Below are 12,777 nucleotides of genomic sequence, written 5' to 3'. Positions count from 1 at the left end.
CTTCACTCTCTTTCTATGCGGAAAGCTTTTACCCTGAAAAGACTGCTTTGCAAACACTCTCACACACAGAGGTATAAAACCTGGCCAGAAATCCTTCCTGGGATAATAAAAATGTCATCATCCTATGCATCTCTGAGATGAACAGTTCTAGCAGTCCTTCTTTCATGGTCATGTAAGGTATCTTATTTGGTTCCTCTGACTACATCAGGAGACAAAAAGATGGAAGGAGGTGCCCTAACCAAGCTCCAAGCATCTGAAGACCAGAGAAGGCTCTTAGCAGCATCCACCTGCACATAGGTGGGAGCCGTGTTTCCCTTTTTTTTTCTCTTATAAAGGACATTTCATATTTGAAGTCACCCAGACTGTGACCTGCTGTTTGGTGACCACGGCCAACATAGCTCAGCTCTGTGCCATCGAGAGAGAGGGGTGACAGGCTGCACTGAGACCCACCCTCTAGGTTTACAAAAGAGGAATCAACTATAGTTCAATTTAAGAAAAGTGTTGGCGGGGGGGACCGTTGGAGCCTGGTTCCTGGCTAGCTGTGGAGCTTGGCAGTCTCCTCCATTTTGCTGGAGACAAATGGACCAAGCCAGAAGCAGACTAGGCCTTGTTTGGGGCTCCCCTTCCAAGTACCCTCATCCACAGGGAACCTTGGAAACAGGGAATTACAAATGCAGCCGCCTACTGGCCTGGGACAGATTCAGACAGCTCCTTTTCGTGTGGCTTATTCTTACTCGACTTTATCTGGATGACCTTTCGGAGCTAACATTTCAGTGGCCAACAGCATGAACACCGAGGGAGAGAACAATTACAGCCACGATCCACTTCCTGAAAGCAGTCCAGCTGACTACAGTTTCAAAGGATCAAATCAGCACCTCTTTCAACCCCCGGGGTTCCAACCCATTCAGTAACAAGTGTCGGGGCAGAAATCTGGGATGAAAAAATATCTTGTCTTTCTCCAAGGCAGTTCAGGGCCCATCCCATACATCCTCTCATTGGCCAGTGTGACATCTTGTAAAGAAAGGAAGTAGGGACTTTATTCCTGCTTTACAGCCAGAAAAAGGAGGCAAAGAGATGGCTGTGCCTCTTCTGTTGCATGTGCCTTCCACTGGCCAGCACTGTTTTCTCATCACTAGGTTGTGGCATGGGGACAGGGTTGACAGACACAACAACACAAAACTCGTGTAATGTATTTGCCTCGTTCCCCAGGTTGGAGGTGGCAAGGTCAGCCACAGCAGAGCTGGGATGTGTGAGATCGCAGTCTGACCCGCCTGGTTACCCCTATTCATTCTGTAAGAAGGTGGGTGTGTTAAAATGTTCTGAACATAAGGGGAAGTCCACTAAATATTTGCTGGATTCTATTCACAGAAGTTGGCGTAGAGTCAGCTCTTTGCTTTCTTATGGTCTTCCTGAGAGGTCCATTCTGCAGAAGGGTGACATTTTATGTACATTCAAGAAATTGTATGAAAAGCAAGCACAAAAAATGGAAGAATGGAAGGAAAGCCAGTGGTTTGCCATGAAACATCTTATAATGACTGACCTGGACCATTTTAAAAAATACATGATTTCATCGCTGAGACTCAGCGCCCATCACAGAAGGACCGCGTGATACTGTGGACCACACTGAGGAGCTTCACAGCATGTGGGTAGAAGGTTCTGGAATATGGATCCAGGAGGATTATTCAGTGGTTCTTTTCCAAGGCACTGGAGTCAGTAATACTGACCACAGGTACCTGTGGGTCTGCAGGTAGCTCCTCCCAGGGAGGTGGTTGCTTTTCATGTTGCCACGATGCCTAAACTAGGTGGCTCAGTCAGCTCATGAAATAAAAACTGAACTAGATTATTGGCAGCCAAGATGAAAACCAGAACATTGGGTGGCCAACCTCATTGGTAACGCGTGGGCTCAGGCTTGCTCACCCTGGACGTCAGGGTGGAAAACCTTTAGGAAGAGACAACACAGAGATGTCAGCTTCCATTCCCACCATGTGTCTTTGTGTCTCGTCCCAAACAAACAAAACAGTGTATCCTTTCTATCTTCATGTGAGCTTCTCCACTGAGAAAATGGGTCTCTTCACATTTGGATGCTCCAACATCATGTGGGAAATTTGCCAAGAGATTTTTCCATGAAGGATAAAGTAAACTCGTACCATTCTGGACTATGAGGCAAACCAGGCCCCAGCACTTAGGCTCGGAGGGGCTTGGAGGCCTGTAGGAAACCAGGGTTTTGATCTTCTTAGTTCTGGGGGACCCATGCAGACAGAGGGAATACTCCAGAGAGATGGTCTGTCTCATTCACAGCCGTGTCTCCAGTGCCTACCCATGACCTAGCACAGTGCCAGGCACATAGTAGCTGTTCAAAAAGCAACTGTTGAATGAATAAAAGAATGAAAGGAAAGCAAGCCCGAGCATGAGGCGACATTATGCCTCATGGATTGATGCGGGTCAATGACAGTGTTGACAAATTTATGAAGCTGGATAATTACCAGAATTTGGAAATTGCAAGGCACAGCGTGACGGTCTAAAGCCAGAAAGAACACAAGGGAACTGGGAGAGAACCAGCAGGTGCCTGAGTCTGAGCAGTGCCCCCAGCCACTCTACGGGTCAGTCTAGGGAGACTGGTCTTGGAGGGAGAGCAGAGAGAAGCAGGGGCAGCATTCTGGCTGGTAGCTCAGAGCAGGCCTGGAGGGAAGGATGTGCCTGTGGCCCAAACTGCCTTCATTTAAGAGAACAGCTGTTTGCTTGGGCCTAAGGTTGGGAAAAAAAGTGCTGTCCTTAGTACATCAGTGAGCAGCCCTATTAGAAGAAGTGCCCCAATGATTGATTAGAGAATCATCAGCCAGTCCCTGCATATTGTTTTACTTGTGTGCTGCAAGTTAGTTTCATGTCAAAATGTACCAAAATCTACCCAGCTCCGTCTACTTCCATTTTTCATCAAAGAAATATCTGACAAATGCATGTACTGTAACCACCGGGGAAGAGAGGAAAGTAAGAACTTTTCTCCAGGGCTCGGATGGAGAAGGGAAGCATCAGCCCCAACAGAAAACACGGCCTTTTACGGACTGTGTGTTACATGAAACAAGACGAAAGTGCTTATGAGTACTTGCAGGCCGATATATCACGATGGAATCTTAAAGTTACATAGACCTTCCTTCCGAACACTTCAGAAACCCAGCAGATGGGGAAACAGAGGCACCAGAACCCATGTGTTGAGAATCTTTGGAATGCACTGGAGAAAGACCATATTGGCATGTCCAGGCTTTTTCCTTTTCTGACTTGTCTGTTCACTAAATAATAATGTAGAAAAAGCCTGCTGTCAGAAGTAATTTCAGTGGTTTCTTATTTCTTCAAATGCCATTGACTATAGCTCTGAATAAGACAAAATCCTCATATAGCTTTAGTTATTTCCATCAGACAACTGGTGCTTAGCACAAATACATTCAGATATTTACATTTTTAAAAAATTTATTTTATTTATTTATCTATTTATTTATTTTGGCTGTGTTGGGTCTTTGTTGCTGCACGTGGGCTTTCTCTAGTTGCGGCGAACGGGGGCTACTCTTTGTTGCGGTGTGCGGGTTTCTCATTGCGGTGGCTTCTCTTGTTGCAGAGCACAGGCTCTAGGCACACGGGCTTCAGTAGCTGTGGCACGTGGGCTCAGTAGTTGTGGCACATGGGCCCTAGAGCACAGGCTCAGTAGTTGTGGTGCATGGGCTTAGTTGCTCCGCGGCATGTGGGATCTTCCCGGACCAGGGCTTGAACCCATGTCCCCTGCATTGGCAGGCAGATCCTTAACCACTGCTCCACCAGGGAAGCCCCAGATATTTACATTTTTAACAGAATCAATCAGCACATAGAATTGGTTGTAGATCTCCTAAAATTAGGTGATTGTCATTTATTTGAAAAGCTAATATAACATTGTTTACATTTAATTTAAAATTAATTTAAAAATACAAAAAATCAATAGCTTTTTTTTTCATACCAGCAATGATCCCTTATAAGCAATAGTGAAAATTTTCCATTCAAAATAACCCCAAATACAACATACCTAGGAAGAAATCCTAACAAGAGATGTATAGGATCTATATAAACAGAATCATAAAGTTTTTCAGAAGGATATAACAGGAAACTTGAATAAAGGAAGAGCTACCATGCTTCTGGGCAGGAAGATTGAATGTTTTGATGTTGTCAATTCTCCCCAAATTAGTTTAATGAAATTCCAATCAAAAGCCCCACAGGATGCATTTGGAACCTGACAGAGTGATTCCAATGTTCATTTGGAAGAATAAAGAGTTGAGAATTGCCAAGAAAATTTTGAAGATGCAAACAGGAGAATTTGATGTACCAGGTATTACAACATACCATCTAGTTATAGTAGTCAAAATAGTGTGATACTGGGCAAAAATGGGTGGAAAGGAATAGATAGCTTTAAAATTAACCTTAGTATATATGATATATATTTTTTTTGTGGTACACGGGCCTCTCACTGTTGTGGCCTCTCCCGTTGTGGAGCACAGGCTCCGGACGCACAGGCTCAGCGGCCATGGCTCACGGGCCCAGCCGCTCCACGGCGTGTGGGATTCTCCCGGACCGGGGCACAAACCCGTGTCCCCTGCATTGGCAGGCGGACTCTCAACCACTGCGCCACCAGGGCAGCCCAGTATATATGATATTTTAACAATTGATTTCTTTTTTCTTTTTTTTTTCGGCCGCACTGTGGCATGTGGGATCTTAATTCCCCTACCAGGGATTGAACCCGTGCCCCCTGCAGTGGAAGCATGGATTCCTAACCACTGGACTACCAGGGAATTCCTAGCATTTGATTTAACTCAGCATTTCAAATCCAAGGGGAAAGGATAGCTTAGTAAATAAATGGTGCTGGGACAGAGGGTTAAGTATTCAGAAAAATTAGTTAAGTTATATTATCTCAGGCTATATGCCTAAATAAGTTCTAGATTAACTAAAGAGATAAATGTTAAAAATCTAATTATTCATAAGGATTCCACTGCACAATAGCACTGACACAAAAATAGAAATAATCAAAAACAAAATTGGAAGGAAAATATTTACCACTAATATGGCAGGTTAAGTGTTAATTTTCTTAATACATAAAAAAACTCATATAAACTATGAAAACCCCACTAAAATCTTTTAGAAAATAAAAATACCACAAACAGACAATTGGTAGAAAAAGTGAAAATGGTGAATAGATGTGAAAAAATGCTCAACCATACTGGTGACCCAAGAAATAGAAACTAAGACAGTATACAATTTTTTTTTTGCCTATGATATTAACAATGATTAAAATATAGCTCTTATTCAGAATTGATGAGTGTGAAGTGAAATAGGCACTTCTATACACTTATGTTGAATGTATAATTGGTACAATCTTTGTGGAGAGCAATTTGGCAACATCTCTTCAGAGCCTTAAACAAAATTCCTCTTCGTTTTTTGTGATTCCTAATGCAGGAAACTACTGTAACAAAATATTCTGAGATTGGACAAAGATCTAGATCACAGAATTATTTGTAATAATGTAAATTTCGAAAAAAAACCTTAAATGTTCAAAAAATTATTCCCTGGTTGGATTGGGAAAGAAAAGAAGTCCTTCAAGGGGAGGGAAGAGGAAGGACGGAATTCTAGAGAGAAAGAAGAGCATGGCTGGTGTCAGGGGTGCGTGGGAGTTCAGTGCGTGGCTAATTTGGAGACTGTCGTGTGCTCTGTCATGGCTGACTTGGGGCATGTGGGGGAGTAGGAAGGGGTGAGGCTCAGAAGCACTTATGCAGTTGTCTGTCGCCCTCATGAAAGTTTAAGATGTGAGGATTCTGTGTTGGTCATCTTTATATCCTCCCAAGTTCCTATTAGGTGCTTAATAAATGTCAGTTAGTTAATGAATAGATTTCTTTCAGGTGGTGAGTGGCTTTGATTTCCATATTTTTGAGTTGTGGTGTTACTCTTTCACCAGTGAAGATCCAGCAAGGTTTCTTAGGAAGAAAACTGATAAAGACTCTTCCTAAGTAACTCTATTGATTCACTGTTATGACATGCATTAAATGAGATTTAAAAATAAATTTATTTGGACTTCAGTCAGTAGGGGGTGCACTGATGCTGGAAATTCCAATATTAATACAGAATAACACTTATTAAGCTTATGGTTCTTTATACTGGTTACGCTTTATCTCCTCTGTGCCCCTCTCCCCACTCTCCCCCGCCAACAATTTTTCTATCACATACATACATTACTAGTAGATAAATATTGCCTCAGAACCACCAGTTACAAAACTGGGTTTTAAAAAGAGTTAATTCAATATTGCTATTTATTATAGTTGTTACAGGTAAGTGTGGCATTTAAAAATATTAGTGCTATAAGGAAAAGAGTTTACATTCTGCTTATCATTTACTCAGGGCAAATTTTCCATCAGAATAGGTGGGAAAGTACTAGAAAAAAATGGAGGTGATATTTTAATGGTGCATGTGAACACTAATACTATAATTGGAACAAGAATAATAGTGACCTTTAGAGAAAATATTTCACAAAACATTCATTAAAAAAGAAGGAATTGGCTTTTGAAACATTATTTTCTCAAAGTTCTTCTTGAAACAGAATTAATAAAATTTTATGGTTTATGGAAATTTCAAAAAAAGGAAGCTGTGGAGTTGTGTAGAAGAATTGAGAGAAAAGTAAAATGAGGTTTGTATACGGTATTTTTGGTACAAAAAGGACTTGAATGGCATAGTTAAAATTTGAAGTCAATAGCTAAAAATATTGTACCAGAATAATAAGTCTCAAAATCAAAACATAAGAAATAGGAATCAGCATTTGATGGAAGACAAATGAACAATTATAGAATTCAAGAAAGCACAACCTGAATAGGAAAAGAGAGCTATTTGTGGTGGTGGGGAGTTTGGAAACTTGGAGATGGCTGCATTTCATTAAACAATGCTGTGCCCTTTTGGAATGATGACATAGGGAACACCAGGGATCTTCTCTCCTTCGATTCCTTTAAAATGTTTATAAAGTGGCTTAAAACAAAGGAAAATGACAGTTATGAAAATGATCACTCAGGTGAGTCAAATTCAAACAAAAGTTTAAAAACCTTTGTAGAAGGAAAAAGAATGGAACTAAAAGAAAAGGAAAAACACCAAGTGGAACTCCCACTAAAAGGCAAAGATGCTCAAAGGGGATTCTAGTTCAGCATTGTGCTGCTCACAAATAACATACATATAAAAAGTCACACAGACAACCTAAAATTAAAAGTTTCTATAATGATATAGCAATGATAATAAATACAGGAAAGCAAAGGTTGGAATAATAATTTCAAATAATTCGAGATAAAACATATTAAGTGAAATAAATGGGTGGTTATACAAAGATAAACATAGTACATACTTAAGATATAATAATTGTGAATTCATATGCACCAACTAACATAGCAACAAAACACAAAAAGCAAAGAATGTAAGAATTTCATGTAGAAACAAACAAAAATTCAGTTATAGGGGAGAATTAAATTCCTTATAACCAAAGCTATAACAAGTAAATTAGGCAAAATTCTGTACTCTATAAATGAGATATAATTTATTTTAGAATTACTCAAAGAACATTTATCAATCTTATCTCTTGCTAGTTTACAGAAAATTAAATGAATAAACTTCACCAGCGGTTTTACAGGCTACATTCTAACCAAAATACAACTAAAACTTAAAATTAGAAGTCCCCAGAATAAAGAAACAGAATTGCAAATTACTCTGATATATTTATTTATTTATTTATTTATTTATTTATTTTACTCTGATATTTTAAAATAATATCCTAAAGAACAACTGGTACAATGGGAAAATCAAGAACTCAATTAAAAGACAATTCAGAAAATAATAATGATAATATCCTGCATACAAAGATCAGTGCTTAGAAAAACATCAATAAAAGTTTAAAATGTTTTTTTGCTAAAATTAAAAAGAGAAAGTAAATAAATTATTCAACTTAATATCTCAGAGAAGAAAAACAAAATGAAAGAAATAAAAGATAAAGTCATAAGTTGGAAAGCAAAAAACAGAGTCAACAAAAACAAGAGCTGATTTCTTGAAACTTTAATAATATAGAAAAAAAACTTCTGATAATTCTAATTAAGAAAAATGAAAGAACACTTAAAAATAGAAATTAGAAAGGAAATAGAAACTCTATTGAAATAAAAACTATGAGAAATAAATATCTAAAGTATGCTACTGTATTTGTAATTCTCAAAGAAATTTCATACAAAATAAAAATTTCTAAAGTTGATGCAAGACAAAGACAATCTTTACAGATTGATAAGAGAAGAGAAAATCAGAAAAGTCATCAAAGAACTATTACAATTTCATTTAAAAGGCTCTGAATATGAGTGAATTTTTAAAATATTTAAAAGATAGATAACACTATGTTGCAAAGTGTGTTTTTGACTAGAAACACTTAATACACTACTGATAAGGATAAGCACTCCAAACAAATAGTCAATGTCATAAATATAGATGGGGAAATCTTAAACAAAACCCTTCAAAAGGGCATTGCATTAGAAAGTAAAATGTACCCCCTGGAATTCAAGGATGGTTCAATTGCAAAACCTTATAAGACACAGATGAGTTAAGTGAAAATTTACATATGGTCATTTCCATAGATGCTAAAAAATAATTTGAAACACACATTCCAGCTACATTTTTTTAAAAAAAGGACTTAACAGGGGTGGGATAGGGAGGGTGGGAGGGAGGGAGATGCAAGAGGGAAGAGATATGGGGATGTATGTATATGTATAGCTGATTCACTTTGTTATAAAGCAGAAACTAACACACCATTGTAAAGCAATTATACTCCAATAAAGATGTTAAAAAAATAAAATAAAAAGGACTTAACATATTATGAACTTTTTTTTTTAAATCAAGGGACCATGTTAAATCAATCAACAATCTTAGAGACATTTCTTTAAAAGCAGAATGAAATTAAGGTGCTGCCTTAGTTTAATATTGTTTTATTCTCTTCAATAAGTTAAGAACCAAAATTATGACATAAGAATAATACATATTGGGCCCATAGAGACAACATATTCAACTTCAGGTGATTAAAAATGTAAACAAACCTGCAAAAAGTTGCCAGATATAGAAGAAATGTGTAAAATCAATAATATTCTTGTGTGACAGTATTAACATCTCTTTAATTATAACAAGAAATAAATTATAAAGAAAATTAATTATGTTTATTACTTAGGAATAAACTTAACAAGGAATAGATGTATGAAAACAATGAAAAATTTACTGGAAAGTATAAAGGGAGACGATGGAATGTAGAGCAGTGTGTTCTGGAAGAGAATAAGTTTTCTAAGAGTGATAGTTCTCCCCAAGTCCAACTAAAATCCCTAGAAGATGGTAAACAGAACAAACAGATGAAAACAACTGAAGTAAATAATTATAAAATCATTAGGAAAGAATGGCCATAGGAACATATAAATAATTTAAATAAGTGGAGTGTAGCCCAAATGGCGGAGGTGGATTTACCATGAAGCTAATGAAGCTTAAGCTTCTGTGCCCTTTCTGTGCGGACTTTCCCAATGTCCCAGGAGGTGTTCTAGCAATGTGTTCTCATGGTCATATGTTTTTATTAATTTCACAAAAACTAAATATATTTTCTTCATGACCCCGTCCCCAAAATTGTATAAGCTCCAGATGCCACAATATTTGACTCTACCATGCCAGATATAAAATAATGTTATAAATATACAATAATTAACAGGTTACTCAAGTGGTGTAGAAAATTAAGTCATTTGAATAGCAAAAAAGCTAGAAATATTCCATTGATATATAAAATGTAAATATATGAGAAAGCGTCACAAAAAATGTGATGAAAGAATGAATAATTGAATATATGGCATTGGGTAACAAACCAGGTGCTGTTCAAAATATTAACAACATTATGGAATGGGTATGTCTACCAGGTGCCACAGTACAGGTGGGTGTGAATTTAATGTAGCCCTGGCTTAAATTAGGAAATTGGGAAATACACTTTAGATCCGTATTCTCTACTATATTGAACTCCAGATGAATTAGTATATTAAATATAAGATATTTGATGCTAAACAGATATTCGGAAGAGTGATACAACTTTCTAAAGCAATAGAAGAAACCAAGCCTTTAACTATTAGACTGCAGACCTCTCTTTTTTTTTTGCCGCGCCATGCGGCATGTAGGATCTTAGTTCCCCAACCAGGGATCGACCCCATGCCCCCTGCAGTGGGAGCGTGGAGTCCCAACCACTGGACCACCAGGGAAGCCCCCCTAGACCACTTTTATAAAATGAAAATTAACCAAATAAAAAAGGAAACAACTATTTGGGGAAAAGATGTAGGAATCAAATATGATAAAGGGTTAATATCTAAAGAAGCCACTTCAATATACATCAGTAAAATTATGAGTCCAATAAACAAAGAGACAAAGTGCATAAGGAGACAATGTACAGAAGAACAGACATGTGAAAAGTGTTGGGCTTCCATGTGGATTAAAGAAATGTTAAATAATGTACAATAGGTGCTATTAAAACAGTTCACATTAGCAAAAATATTTTAAAAGATAATACCTGTTGCTAGTACAGCTGTAGTCACACACAGTTAACTATGTATGTTACAGGTAGTACTTTTCTTTTGATCAGAAATGAAAGGAATATTGGCAATATTAAAAGTAGAATAATAAAAATGTTTCTGCCTTTTAACTCCATAATCCCACATCTGAGAAAAAGCGTAGTACCTGAAGAGAATGTGCAATTTGAGTTGGAAATTCTAGGTTTGGATCCTGATTCTAATATTTGAAAGCTGAGTGATCCTCAGTTTCCTCATCAGCAAAGTTGGGATTCTCATTTGTACCTCAGAGGGTTTGAATGAGGGTTAGATGCAATCGTGCACGTCAGCTGATAAGCCCCGTGTTTCCGTGACACTTTGTACCTTTGTCCACGAGCCTCAGTTTCCTTATCTGTAGCATGGGGATAATAATGTCTATCTCACAAACTTGTTGGTATAGTGAGATCAGATAATGCATTCATTCATTCAGCGGCCAGGCTTGAGTAGTTATAGGGTGCTGACCAGCGCTGGCCACACTGGGGTGGACCAGACAAGCCCAATCAGCCATTCCGTGTCCAACTGGAGCTGAGTCCAGAGATGGGTTTGTCGCATGGCGATCACACTGCAGGTCTCAACAAACAGGACCATACTGTAATTAATTAGCATTTCTTACTGCACAGTACAGACCACACTCAGTGCTCCTCAGAGGAGCTTTCATATTTGCATTCCATTTTTGTGCCCTCCACATAGAACAAAGGCTTAAATTAATATTCCATCCATTGGATGGATGAATGCATGCATGCATATGTTTATAGGAGGGTAATTTGTTTTAATGAATAATCTGAAGTCACCTAGATGTCCAATACAAGAGGAGTGGATAAGCAAATGATGCTGTAATCACTTAGCAGAAGAGTTTGCAGCCATTAAAATGGAAAATTATGAGGGTCATGAAAGACAGGAAAATATTTGATATAATATTACAGGTGGAACAAAAGCAGAATACAAAACAGCATATATTTCCCAATCACAACTATACGTCCAAAGAGAGATCAGATACTGAAAAACAAACATTTTGATTACAGTAGGGAGATACTGGTTGAATTTTTAAAATTCCTTTAATTATTTGAAAATATTATTTTAGCAATAGAATAATAATAACAATGGGAAAGAAAATGGCTGCTGTGCAGAGAGAAAAAATAGGTGATTTTACTTAATTTTTGGTTGAGGTATAACTTACAAAGAGTAAAGTGCTTTTAAGTGTTTTTACACGTGTATTTTTTTTACATGTGTATACACCCGCTTAACCTTCACCCAGGTCACTTACAGAACATTAAAAATGGGTGATTTTAAAAGGGAAAAGACGTTTTTTGTGTGTACTGTGAAGGTGGACAGAAAACTAACGGAGGGTATTTTTCTGCAAAGGGACCCCTGTTCCTAATGAGAAGATGAAATGTTAGAATGAGTCAAATCAGCAGAAAATCTAGAGCCCATTTTCAGAGGGAGCTCAGAAGTTGACAGTTTTTCCAAGGCAAACATTGTGAGCTGACTTTCCTTTCACATTAAAAGGCCCAAATGGAGGAAAATCCCTCCCTTTCGATGAGTACATATTAGAATGATTACATATAGTATGCATAAGTACAAATCTGACACCACCAAAATAAGATGCAGAACCTTGGTTTTCCTTCCCGCAGGATAAACAAAAGCAACACAGAAAAATCCAACTGGAAATACGACCCTCAAATGCAATCCCCCTAGTCTGGGACTGGGAGAAGACAGGGACGTCAAAGAAGCAATTTGGAAACCGGAAGCCTACGCCTGGCCTTTTCTTCTGCCTTCATCCCTCCCCCTGCGTCCCTCCAGAACGCAAATACACATTTATCCGTCCCTCTCACAGCCATCCTAACACCCTAACCGCAAACACTGACGCCTCCTATAGCTTCACAGCGTTTTCTTTTCGGTGGGTAATTTATCTGAAGTGTTGCTTGGCTGCCTTATCTTCCTCTCCCTGCACGGCCTCTGAAATTGCTTCAGCAGATCCTAACCTCTCTGGAGACGGGAGACAGGCACGCAGCTCTGTGCCGGACGGAGCAAGGCCCCGCGTCCGCGTGGGTGCCAAATGATGCTACATGATGACAGAGTGAGTCACCGAGATTTAGGGCGAGAGTGTGGAGGAGGGCGCCGATGAAAAGGGCTCTGGCACCGC

The sequence above is a fragment of the Mesoplodon bidens genome (genome assembly GCF_964165515.1).
Source record: "Mesoplodon bidens genome assembly, chromosome: 15".
Taxonomy (NCBI): Eukaryota; Metazoa; Chordata; class Mammalia; order Artiodactyla; family Ziphiidae; genus Mesoplodon; species Mesoplodon bidens.
The sequence above is the reverse complement of the archived record's forward strand: the minus strand, read 5'-3'. Positions refer to the sequence as shown.